Source organism: Camarhynchus parvulus, chromosome 3 (assembly GCF_901933205.1).
Source record: "Camarhynchus parvulus chromosome 3, STF_HiC, whole genome shotgun sequence".
NCBI lineage: Eukaryota > Metazoa > Chordata > Aves > Passeriformes > Thraupidae > Camarhynchus > Camarhynchus parvulus.
This window is the reverse complement of record NC_044573.1, coordinates 53,411,355-53,425,629: the sequence shown is the minus strand read 5'-3', so window position 1 is coordinate 53,425,629 and position 14,275 is coordinate 53,411,355.

Below are 14,275 nucleotides of genomic sequence, written 5' to 3'. Positions count from 1 at the left end.
CTACTTGCTTTAATAGAGATTTGCCTTTGAGTCAGGTTTTCCAGAACTCTGGAAAACCTAACTCATAATCATAAAACCGATTTTCAGATTTCTTTTTTCTAGATTGATACAGACTGAAAGGATACATCTTTCTTCCTTAGTCAACTATCAGATCAAGCAGGATCTGGTTGTTTGGAAACTGAATCCTCACAGTTTGTATTCAGCCCGTTATATTGCATGTTTTCCCACTACTTGACTATTGTTTTTCTACATTTTAGCACTATTTTGAAAGGAAATGTGCAATTTATGACAAGGAAAAGGTGTGAATGACTGAATCAATGCCATCATTGATCTCACTGAGTGGAGAATCAAATGCTCAGTCAAAATGAACACCTTGGAACATAATCCTACAGACTTTATTCAGATTAAATCCTTGTTGAAAACACTGGGGAATTTGGTATAAGCCTTTCATTATCAGAAACCCAGACTGCCATTGCAAAAACCATTTCAAGACTGCTTCTGGCAAATAAAATCAGCTCTTTGCCCAGGATAAAGATTTCATATAAATTGTTTAAATAGAACCTGGTTTAAATATATGTTTGGAGGGATGAGGATATGGAAAACAGATTTGTTGGTGCATAGGATGTGTCTGATAAATTTCTGTGCTATGGCAACAAAATAGTACAGCTAGAATTTGTGCAAAATAGAATTCATAACAAAGTCAACTGGTCATTTTGGGGTTCAGTACAGTCATACTTGATTTTCATATACACCAGTCCATGAGACATTAATAATTAGCTTGAAACATCGGGTAAATGATGAACTGGATCTTTTACTTGTATGTGCTCCAGAGGAGGGTTTTTTTTATATTCAAGGTATTTTTGTTAATTATTTATTTATATTCTTGGAAGTACAAATGCATTACAAAAGTCTGCAATGGCTGTAAATCTTCTTTGATCTAGGTGAGAAGGAGGTGACTAGTCAGTGTAAAATCAGTTCTACTTAAACAACAGCTTTGAAATAATTTTTTTCTGTTATTAACACAGATACAAAACCATACAAAGGATCTGAATGTAATTTCTCTATTGTAAATCATGAACTATTGCAACTACCCATACAGATTCTACAACACCCTTAGAGTATGCACACTGATGAGAAGTATTTTTGCAAAAAATACACTTTGCATATGACATTTAAAGCAGTTGATTAAGGAAAAAGGATAATTAAAAGTTGATAGAAAGAAATGTTGGATTACCATTTATGCACTCTTTATGTTTTATAATTGCATTACTGTTATACAAATGTATTCCACCATTTCTGCAAGCATTAGGACTGACTTACTAGATTATTCGGAGTGAAAATATTTTAAATCATCTCTGGAATCGCATTTCTTAATATGAATGACTAAATATTTTTAGCCTATGAAAGACTAAATATATATTTGTTGGTGGAGTGCACTTGCCAGCATAGCAGTAGAATATGTCTAAAGGGTATCTGTAAGAAAGATGTGGTCAGGTGTGTCCTGGTGCACTGAATGCTAATATGACTTCAGTAGAAGCACATTATGCTTTTATTTCTGACTGTATACTGAATTATTTACACCTTCAAGGCAGCTGATTGAACTGTAGCATCAGTCAATTAGCAAATCAAAAATTTATATGATTCCAATTTAGCATGGAGTCCTTCTCTCTTTTTTTTTCTTTTTAGATTTTCACCCTGACAGTGACAAATTACTCCTCTGCTGGCTGAGATTGGAAATTAAAAGCATTTAGAGCTGCTCATGCATTTATGCTAATGAGAACTTCTGATATGATTTGCATGCAAAAGAGGACAATCTGAAAGCTCATCAGTTTTTCATGCTTCCGCATTTTGATGTAGTAGGATTTTTTCTGTTTTCTGCAGAGCAAAAAAATTTTTCTTGGGGAAACAATACTCTATGTGAACAAAAAAGAGTTTTTCTTTTAAGTCAGAAAGTTCCTTTTTTTTTTTTACCCTCCAGATTCTTGTCAAATCATTTGCTTTGCTGTTTCAGAACTGCAGCCCACATTCATTAGCATTTTAGATGTTTATCAAAGGAACGATCCAGTATCTGCCATGCAAGATTATAGCTCAAGCTTCATTTTAAATTCAGCAAGAAAAAAAGACCCGAGGACAGATGAGAAGAGGGACGTGCACTCTGGCAAGCTTCTTCACAGATACACCCGAATTAATCCTATTTAGAGCAAAATTTGATTAATCATCAGCAGTGGTAGCTTGGTGAAGTTTAGTGAAATAGTTAACTCTGACAAATTTTGGGGGTCTCTTTGGCACAGCCTTTCTGGGATGCAAAAAAAAAAATAGATGACAGACAAATGACAGAGCAGAAAACTTTAATTTTCTTTTTTTAAAAGCTCTTGTTTAGTAAAGAGACTGCTGCCATTTTTTAGGCATCTAGTTTTGCTTTCCAATTCATTATGATGAAAGACAATGTGGTGAGGAAAGATCTAGAGGTAACAGAAAACATCAGTGTTTTTATTTTGGTTTTTGAATATATGGACTAATATGTCCAGCTCTGGAGCCCCAGCATAAGGATGTGGACCTGCTGGAGCGAGGTCAGAGGTGATCAGAGGCCTGGAGCACCTCTGCTATGAAGACAGGCTGAAAGAATTGAGGCTGTTCCGCCTGGAGAAGACAGGCATCCAGGGACACCTTTTAGCAGCCTTCCAATACCTGAAGGGGGCGTACAAGAAAGCTGGAGCAGGACTTTTTACAAGGGCATGTAGCGATGGGACAGGGAAGAATGGCTTTAAGCTGAAAGAAGGTAGATAATAGAAAGACTTCACTATAGGGGTGGTGAGGAACTGGAACAGGTAACCCAGGCAAGTTGTAGGTGCTCCATCCCTGGAAGTGTTCACGGCCAGGCTGGATGGGGCTTTGAACACACTGCTCTAGTGGAAGGTGGCCCTACCAATAGCAGAGGGTATGGAACTAAATGATCTTTTAAATGCCTTCCAACCCAAACCATTCTATGATTCTATGATTTTTGTATACTGCAGGTAGCATAATTAAAATAATTTGCCATGTAAAAGGAGATAGTAGTTTCCTGTTTATTTGCCATGTTTAAGAAGGTCGATCAGGATATATCTGTGTATTTTTGACTTTTTGTGAATTTACCTAGGTTTTGTGTTGGAAGTTATCCTTTTGATGGTGACAATCTGAAAGACCCTAACAGCTGTCCTTCATTTAAAAAAATTTTGCTGTAATAGTACTTGCTGAACATAACCATAATCCACTAATTCTTTCAGCCCCTAAAAGCTACTATTTAGAGTTTTAATTGTAAGTATTCCTTCTATTTTATCTTTCAATTGATCATATTCCACTGTATTATTTAGTAAAAAAAGGGCAAAATATTAGTTAAATCTCTACATCTGAGTTACAATTAAGAAATTAAATTCAGCCCTATATATATTTAAACCATTCTTCCAGAATTCCCCTTTACACTTTTTACCCCCAGGAGCATACAGCAGCACTGAAGGCTTTCTGTATTTCTGAGGTGTTACAGAAGAGAATTTCACTCATTGACTTGGCTAGCATTGCAGTGAGATGCTTTACAACCTCTCAAAGGCAGCTAACAAGAGGTGTATACCATTTTTTTAACATCTCATGTCTTAAGGCAGTATTCTTGCTTCATGTACTTGAAAATAAAATTTCTTCTACAGTTGAAGTAGCTCCCTTTTTTTTTTTATCTTTACTGCAACGATGCCGGGTAGTAGATACATTATTTCCTCCCTCAATGAGAAAGAGGGGGGTGTGATAGGGTAATCATGGAAGGGGAAACAGTATGAGGTGTCAAGAAGAAAACTAGGAGAGAAAGGGAGATCATAACTTAGTCTTTCCTGTCCTCTTTGACAGGGAATCTATGGTCCACTGGGAAGTGTTGATACAGCGATAGACTTGCTGAAAAACCCTGCTGAGATGACCTGTTGGAAAACAAGATGTGTGATAGGACAAGGTCTAATGGCTTTAAGCTGAAAGAGGGTAGGTTTAGATTAGATATTAGGAAGAAATTCTTCTCTGTGAGGGATATTAGACACTAGAGTATGTTGCCCAGATGAGCTGTGGATGCTCCATCTCTGCACATGATGCAGGCCAGGCTTTGAGCAACCTGGTCTAGTGAAAGGTGTCCCTGTCCATGGCAGGCAGCTGGAACTAGATGATCTTTAGGGTCCCTTCCAACCCAGGCTATTCTATGAGAATACTAAATTAAGAACCGGATTTTCTTAATTTGACATTTCATGCAATCTGAATTGTCTCTAGAGCTGGTTTCCTAATCTCCACTGAAATTCACCTTTTCTACAAAGATCTCCTGAGCCAGGAATCTACTTTTTGTGGATTTACTCCTATCCTTGCAAAGATAGGTGTATTTTCTATTGTGAATACATTTCTCTTCAATGGGAGGATTTGGAAAGGTTTACATTTGACAACACTTTCAAGTTATACTTGCTTTGGATTTGATTGAAGTATTTTTTGCTTTATTGTCCTTAATGATTATTGTGTGTGGTAAGGAAGAGATTTTGCCCTTCAGATTTTTCTTCCTCAATTGATCCTACTCAATTCAGATTGAATATCTGAGGTCCTTTAAACCAAAGCTAACAGCAAAGAAAAAAGTGATTTTGGAATAATTTAGATGCCATCTTAGTTCCCCAACATAATGCAGTTAGTTTCTCTTCAATGGTAGGAAAGCATGAGTCTTTGCTGCTTAAAGTTCACACATATTGAGTTATATCTCTTTCCCTCTCTTGGCAAAATGTCATTTTTCACAAGGTCCTCATGACCCGTTTTGAGGGCAAGCCACTACGTCTTCATCCTCCAATGACACCTTTGTAAATCTCCTTTTGTCCCTCAGAGAAATAGGCTATCAACAAGTATTGGAAGATTATTCAGAAACCTCTGGTCTGGAGGCGTCATAATCATTTTGGAAATCAATTTCGATCTTCTTCCTCATCACCTCTTTGTCAGTGAAGATTCTAGCCAGGTTGATGAGTTCAACTGGGATATTTTCTGAGCCCTGATATTGATTCTCCTCAGGATTTATATCTTCATATGTTGGTGGACAGCCTCTCTTGGAGCTAGTTCAATGTTTAAATGCAGCAAATGAACAATAATTACCTTTGTGAACAGAGGGTCTCAACCATTAAAACTGCAGCCTGATGCCCTAACTGGAGCCATCATCCTATGTTCAGCAGGGAACTGGGGATATTTGACTACAAATTTACCTGACTGCTTGCAATATACTGTCAGAAGATTGCTTTACAATCACTTATTCTTCCTGGAGATTTCTCAGTGCTTGCAATTTCCCATTTATAGATCAGTTTGGGTCAGTTATTGCTGAATTTTATGTGTGCCAACACTTCTTCATATAGATTTCTATCTGGCCACCTTTACTGGCAAATTATTTGCTTTCTCCTGTTCTGGTAAGAACCATAATGTCGCAAATTCTTATTTTCTTCATAACACACAAATTAGAGTATGACAAAAGGTATTGCTGGGAATAATTTTCCATTCTTCAGTTCACATCTTAACGCCAGTGTAGACAAAGTCATGAATAGTTATAGGAAGTACTTTAGAAGTGTTGTGTTGTGTTGCCATGTTCTCTGTGTGAAAATCCCCTTGAAGTCAATAAGAGTTGTGTATGCTATTCAGTGGCATAATCAAGCAATAAATTATGAAAGCTCTGCAAACACCAAACATAGCAAGCCACAAATAAACGGCTTTAACAAGTGACAAAAATACCCAGTAAAAGAGTTAAAGCTAATAGTTTTGAATGTGATGAAATTCCTGTGGCTGGTAGGGTTTGGCAACCTCTAGTAAGTGGGTTAAGAGGAGAAGCCTACCTTGTGCACCTGCCTGCTGCAGGGCTTCCAGGCTTTTCCACTCAGACAGTGAATTTCAATTGTAATTATGACGGAAGAAAGGCTGAATGGCGACTTGTGTGCCCCATGATTGCAGCATTTTCCTGCTCGAGGATGCCTCATAGTTTGCTTCATTGGTGTTCAAATTTAGTTTTCAGAACAGTTCAAAACAGATCTAACATAAAATAACATTTTAAGTCAGTGGTAATGCTAGAAATCTCCTCCCAGAATCTTTGCTTCAATAAAAGCTGTCTACAAAAAGTGCATTTGAAAGTCTACTTTTTTCACAGTACATTCTGAATAAAATGTTGAAATAGAATTTTTCAAAATGACCATTTTAAGCCCATAATCCAAAATGGAATTACTAAAAAATTTAGAAGATCATGACACAAACAAAAGGGACTGAGAAATGTGAGCCTTGTATTGACTAAAAGTGACATTCTGAAATTGTTCTCTCAGATCTTAAAAGCCAATTAAGAATAAACAAAGGATCCCAGAGGTCTGAGATTGCTGTAGGCTTTGGAGCTGAATCTGACTTACAAGAAACAAGATCTTTGTAGAGCACAGCCCTGCTTGTCCTTGGAGTATTTGTAATGGCAAGATGATTGTGTGCTGAGACACTGCAGCTGTTATCAGAAGCCAGCAGTTTATCACAAAGCAAAGGAGAAGCTGGCTCTCACTGCAAGGGTTTTTCTGCATTTGCTTTTGGAGGATGCACCCATGGCACTCCCTTGGACAGTAAAAGTTTCTGACTCTGACTATAAAAGCATTTTTGCTTTACTGCTTGCAGAGTAATTCTGAAGCCCAGGCTATAAGTGGGGATGTAGAGCTCCAGCCCTCCCTGCTTTTAGAGCAGTGCTAGACTGGCCAAAAATCAATTGGGTTGACTCAGCCTCTTCTGATAACTTTCTTTTGGCTAGAATAAACTGAAACTACTTCAAATAATTTTGTTTGAAAGAAGACTCGTGACTTCCTGAAAGCCAGATTCACCCAGCATCCCATCCTGTGCCAAGTGGTCTGTCACTCTAGAACAATGAATCATGCCACCCAAGCACACAAAGCTCAGCCTCAGTCATCCCAGGCATTCTTGCTCCTCTTGCCTCAGGAGGAGCAAAATAAGGGATCATTTTGAGAAATGAGGAGAAGGTAAAAAACTAACAGGAGATAGAGGAGAGCTCCTGACATCTGGGGGTAAAGAGATGTTCTCTCATTGGGAAGGTCATTCCACACATCTGAAAATCTCCTCATACTGGTTTGATCTCACTGTCACAAGGCTGAGCTCTCTGTTTGCAGGAACTATTATTCACGTAATATTTTGATTTCATGTAAAAATGTGATTTTGTAGGCAGATGATAAGAATTTTTCAATTCTGGCAAAATCAAGGGCTCTTATGGGAAAGAAAGCACTGTAATAAATACTGCTTTCTGGTCATTTATCTTTTGTATGCAAAAAAAAAGAGTGTGTGTTTTCTTAATTGATATTCATTTGATCCTTTGTGAGTTACTTAATTTTCTTTGAAAAAAAATAAAGGAAGATAGAGGGAGAGGAGAGATGTATAATTACCTCAAAATATTTCTTAGATGGGTATTTTTTTCCATAATTCAGTGGTCTTGAGAGCAAGAAAATGTCTATTACTGTGTTAGTAATTACAGAAGAACTTTGCTTCAGTTTACAGTTTCAAAAAGGCAGTGTACATTTTTCATGTCTGAAGAAAATTATTGTGGACATTTAGCCAGCAATAAACTTAGACTTATAAGCAGGGCCTACATTTACTTGAATTACTTTTATGTGTGCCAAGACAAATTTCAAATTTGGCCTACCTTTATATTCCTGTTTACCATTTAGTGGCTTATACTGTTACAGTAGTTGTTTTATGTGGAAGGGAGCATGGAGTATTTCTTCCTGCTCCACTCTAGGTGAGTAGTTGGTTACAAGTTTAATGCATGTATTTCATAAGTGCTCCTGAACAGTCTGGAAGGCTTGGAATATAATGCAGCACTAGGATGGGACACACATATGATTGATTGTATTTCTTAAAATGTACTTCACATCTGCTCTAAGGTAATTTCACACCTATTCCAAGATATCATTTTTAATCATCCAATTTCCAGGACATTTAGATTCATCTCAGCACTTTGTGTTAGTTGCACTGTATCCAAGCTGTCCAGAAAACAAAACTTCTATTCTATGAGGAAGCAAAACTTTAGAAGTTGGTGTTGGTACATGTTTGGGTAAAAATGAGACCTTCAGAAATATCTTAAAAAATGAGGTGGCAATAGTGGACGATCATTCATTTGCCATCAGTTCACTGGTTAGTCTACTCACCTACATGGAGTGGCTTGCATGACCTCACTTTGCCCTCTCCCACCCCACCAAAACGTGAGAGCTTGTTGCTTACTCTCAATTCAGCGGATGTTTTCCTTCCAAGCAGGGCTTGAGAAATTTCGCAGAGGTTTCTGAAACGTTTGTTAAAATATTCTAGCCAACTTAACACAATCTTCTCCATGCTAATTGCTCTGATTTTCCAGGAGTCTTCCAGAGATTTTCTTACAAAAGTATTTCATATGTGTATGTTCTCAGAAAATGTCTTGTATGAAACTTCTGATGAGAGCTTCATAGAGCTACTCAAGATCTTGTTTTTGCTTAACGCAATTTAGTTTTGATTCTTCTTCAACAATTCTCTAGGTCTCCCCATAAGAATAATCTTTGAAGGAATGCTTAGAGCATAATTTGTCATCTGGTTTCTAAATAACTCCAGCAAAACTCTGTTCTTTGTGAAGTTAACAAGTCATTTTGCACATGTTCTTTGTGTAGATGAGATATATTAACCTGAATGCTGATCATTGTCCCCAACAAAGGGGTAAGAGTGATAATTTTTTATGTTCCCTTCTTGGACATATGTAGCTCTACAGCTGAATACAAGTTGCTGGTTAGTTATAGCGACTATTTAATGAGTAAATAGAATAAGTGTGAGAGAGAGATGCTTCTTCTGTATTAATTTTGTGACATAGCTGACAGCTAGAGTGATATCTTCTTCTTCTTTCTTCTTTTGTTACAGCAGCACTAATCATACCACACAGAGACACATTTGTCATTATATGTAATTATGTGCAATATGTTTATATTATAATATTTTATATTGGAGAGGCATAGGTTTCATAATGTTTTTACTCCAAATTTCTTTCTGCTACAGATTATTTCAGTTTATACATATTTATAAATGATATTTAAAAGTACAATAGCACATTAATTATAATAAAATGTTAATTTGGAAATAGGAGCAACTAGAGAACTGATATAGATGACTGCATAACTTGTGACACAGGGGCAACATTTTGTTAGGGCTTGGGGAGCTTAATTTGGCTCCCTTAAAATGCAGAGAATGACCAGAAATTATTCAGACAGGCTGAAATTCTTATGCAGTTAAAACAGGTCAGAGAAAACCTTGACCCTTCAGAAGATTTTTGAAAGACCTGTTCCTCTATGGACCTTTTACTACTCCTGATACCAATGGGGTTTCACCCTCTCTCATCACCACTTCCCTTTTTTCCACTTCCTCCCCCCTTTTCTCCAGCCCAATTAGCAGATTAGCCAGCAGGCTCTGAAGCCTGAAGAGGTAGAATTAAATTGACTTTTATCACATGTCAAAGTAACTGTGGAGTTACCCAAGAGCACATTCATACCCTCTGAGAGTCCTGTCCTTAAGGACCCCCAGGGGCAGGTAAGGAAATCAAAGGTACCATCAAAGCCCCCTTCAAAGTTAGGACATTATCCTCCACAAAAACTCCTCCCAGTGGCGTGCACATGAGGCCCTGGTGGCATGGGTGGGTGACAGGTGCTGGGGCCAGCAGCAGTGGGACAGCAAGGGACTGTGTTTGGGCAGTCAGCCCCCAACAAGGCTGCATCACAGGGCTGGGCAGTGCAGCTGAGGCGCAGCAAACAGCAACAACTGCAAGTCAAGTACAGTTCCTGCCACTGGCAGAAGGAAGAAGACATTTAATTGTGGGGGGTTTTTTGACTGTGTATTTGAAAATTAGTGTAAAATGGCAGTGTTGACCAGGCAGATGTAGTCAGTAAGTTTTAGCAGATTGAGAAAAACTTCATTATTTAGGCAATGAAGTATGCTCTAACTTAAATTAGTTTTTCTATGTTGCTATGTTACCTCACATTAATGGGATAAGGATTTTATCTAAATGTGAAAACATCTTCAGAGGTCAGTTATGTACCATTCAGGCAACTTGTAGGATATACTCAAAGGTAAAAGACCTTCACTACTTTATCTGGTTCTCAGCAGCTGTTTCAGATCTTACTTGGTATAAAATTGAACACATGATTATTGTCTAGATGGTTAAATTGTGGACCAGACGTGAGCTGCTCTTACAGGTGAGGAACAGTTCTTAAGACTGATAAACAGTTTGGGTTTGAAAACATTTGGGGATTTATTATCATTTAACATTTGTATAAAGTACAGTTCCATAGAGTAACTTAAACCAAGCTCTTTCTGCACATGGAGAAATGAGTGTCACTGGGGAAAGCAAATATTTTACCTCCACAAGAGAGGAGAAATGAAAGGGGGAGCCCTTCAGCTCTTGGACTGCTCATCCCACACCGTCTGGGCTCTGGCAGAGCCCTTGGATCTACCACACACTTTGAATATTTTCACCTCTAAAACAGACTGTTGGATGTCTTCCTGCACACACAGGATCATACCAATGTGAAGTTTGCTTCTGCACACATAACACCTGACACACCTTCTATATCTGTCCTGCAGCTTTCCTCTGACTGTTAGCTCTGAATCTTAATGATGACACCGTCTGTAAAAACAAATAAAATAATTGTAGCACAAATACTTTGCTAATGAACTTTATTATTAATCCAATCACGCTGATAAAGAGCATTCAGTGTGAATATCTTGCCAAACTAATTAAGGTTTGAGGTTTTATTTTTTTCTTATCTTCATTAAATCAGAGAAACAGAGAAGATCCAAGAATTGAAAAGATCTCTGAGGAGAAGAGCAGAAGAGCCAAAACACCAAAAGAGAAGGCAACAAAAAAAATCTGGAAGAACAGGAAGGTAAATGAAAACTTTGACAAAATAATTCTTGTAAAAAAGAAAGGAAGATCTTTACAGTGCAACCATACATATTTATAGTTTACTGTGCATTTTTCTGATTTGGTTTGCATTAATTTACTTAAGCATTATTGTACATATATTGACCGCATGTTTTCTAAATAATTTTGAGGAACATTTGGGAAGATTCAGGCAACAACATTCTGTAAAACTTCTAATGGTCCAAGTGATCAATGCACAGAAGGTCAAGATAAATGCACAAAAAACAGACAAAAAATTTGTCACAAACATGGAATAAATTGGGATAAATGATAATAATGCTGTGTTGTCACATTACAGCTATGGAGGATGCGCTACCAGAGTCTGGGAAGTGATTCATTTTAAGCTTCAGAGGAAAAGCCAATCTTATTCCTCTACCTTACAGCTTTGTGTGTCAAGTTCTACCTTTTCTGCTTTGCACAGACTATTGTGGCAATTTATTTCATGTATGCTATACAGAGAGGGCTTATGTAAAATATATTTATTGGTTATAAAAATTAACTTTTAATGAAGCACTGTTGTTAACCATCTCCAAATGGTTACAGAGCTTTGTGGTAAAAAGAAAATTTAAAAGTGGAGGATAATAAGTGATGATTGAATTTGTACCATTCTCCTGCTATATTCCACTTGTTCTTTTCATTTCCTTAACACAATTATTTTGTAACAGACTCTGATAAAGTTCTACACCTAAAGCATTGTCATAAAATATTCAGAAGTTACTATATTTTATTACTGCTGAGTAAGTAGTTTGCTTTTATTCTTTGGTGGTTATAGTATGGAGCTCTATGGAAGGCTAAACAGCAGTAAAAGAATACAGACTTTATCCTAAAAGTTTGGCAACAACACGCACACACACACCTTTAAGGGCATGTAAGTCCTGAGAGGCCAGGTACAGCCAGCAGGTACTCCGGCAGGTTGAGGTCTCCAGGGAACAGCCCACTGCAGAATAGAGAAAGTGGGAAAATGCATGACTCTGCCACTTTATAATGAGAAGTGCTATATGTATGCTCTCAGGGAAGAGCTGATCTTGCTGATCACCCTCTTAACATCTTCACTGCATTAGACCTCAGCTATGGGTCCAGTCCCTTCCATGTACAAAGGACACTGACTGGGTAGGACTACGACACTATGCTTAATATTTGTATAGGCCCTTTTAAACACTGATCTGCAGGAGCACTGTCCCTGTAGAGGGACATAAGGTGGGAATTGTCTGCTAGTTTTCAAGAGATTTGCACAATCCCAGAAATCCATTTCTCTCTTTTTTTTAATGCCTCTGAATTATGCTGCCTTGAGGATACTTTCAGACCTTTCCTTTATTTGTAATGGCTAATACTTTTCTGACAGTAAACAAGAAATCCCTTGTTATACAACAAATATTACCTACAGATTTTTTTTGTGGCAAGTTGCACTAGTTATAGAGAAAAGAATCCACATTCAATGTCCAGGCTTTGGAAAGCAATAAGTGGCTTCACTTTTATGTACTTTGTCTGGTTAATGCCATCCATAATTGTGCCCATATGATATGAAGCTGAGATCTGTTTGTTTAAGAGAATCATATATGAAAATAAATAAGTGAAGGGGTTCTTATCCCAAGCTCTTGGTGATACAGAAATTTCTAATGAGAAGCTGTTCTTTTCATCAGGACAAATCTGGAAATTTGAGTGCTTCTACCCCTTAGTTAATGAAAAGGACACAACATTGTTAGCTTGTAAGCATGGAAACGGGGAAGCTTCCCAACTGGTTCAGAGAGAGATGCCACCTCCAAACTGCCATGGGGGACTTAAGGCTCAGGAAGATGTTCCAAACTGTAGACAGCAGGAGAGAGAATCATAATAAATCATAATGTGAGAAAACAAGCAGATTTCAGGTATTAACAGGACTTTTGAGAACTAGAAGATCACACAATCTCCCTCATCCAAGTCCCCTCTGGTTCTTGTGGCTGGTATTGAACTTCAGAGTCTTGAGGAATGTTCTGATTTCCACAAAATTTCAAATGACAATTAAATATTCTGGATGGATGGTATAACAAAACACTTTCAGATGGTTCTCAGGAACTAAGTCCAAATCAGCTTTAAACAGAGCCATTTTCCACAGTCCACCAAATCCTAGACAAAAAACCCAAAATCTGTCCTGAGGAATGGTAAGGATTGAGGCTGAACACCACACCAACTTTGTAGTTCTTCATCTTTCCATTACCCTAACATTAAGGGGAGAGACATCTGCAGTCCTTCCTTTCTAATTTGCCTCTCACCATGCTCTGCCCACAGGCCCCATCAGCAGTCCACAGGTCTTTCATTTCCATCAGAATGCTGGACACAAACCCAATGCTTTTGTTCTTATTCCAGCACAATAGGTTAAAACTTTCAACTTTGCATCAGCGATGTTAAAGCAGAATAAATTCTCATGGAAAATATGATATTCAGATGTCCTGACACCTTGAAATAATTTTCAAAGAGCACATCAAATCATTATCCAGCTGCATCTTGATTATCATTAAATGTGGTTATTATTATGTTTTTCAGCAAGAAAAGGCTTTTACAGTGGCAAAGACACCTCTCCCAAATCATATTTTGATTGCATGTCATTATAAACTTAAGTAATTATGGTTATTTGAAATGAATGCAAGTGTATATTTTTCAATAGCTCAGTTTTGGTTTAAGTCTCACCCTCCAGCCCACCCTGTTGTAGGCTGCTAGAAAAAAACTGTTGCAAAGATTTTTTTCATAACCTTTGCAGGTTTTCTACTTTATATCATCAGCATTTTTCAATCAAAAGCATAAATAAGTTGGGACTAGGAACTGCAGCATTTAGACCACCTAGAAATCAAAATATTTGAGAAAAATTAAATGAGCTCTCGAACAATATTATCTTTCTTTTTAGGTTATTTTGAAAAAAATACAAATTTTCACCCAACGGATATTGATAGTTCTTTTTCCCAAGCTGAATTGCAAAATAAAAATATAATTTTGAAATTTGGACCAAACTAAGCCATTTTACCTCATTGAACAAATCAGTCAATATTATAGAGTGATATTTGTTTCAAATGGAATTTTTACAAGGATTATGCAAACAAATAAATTTTAAATTTGTATTTATTATGGAAAAAAAAGAAACCCTTGTTCAGCGATGGTGCTATTTGCAGATTCCATCTCTTTTCCCAGCCCCCTAAATGCTTCAGGAATCAGTGCTCACTGTTTTAATCTTCTACTGACTGTAAAGAGTTACTTCTGAGTTACAGAAGCATAAATAAAATTAGTTATGTGCTTTAGTCTCTCACTTTGGTGCTCAAGGAAAGG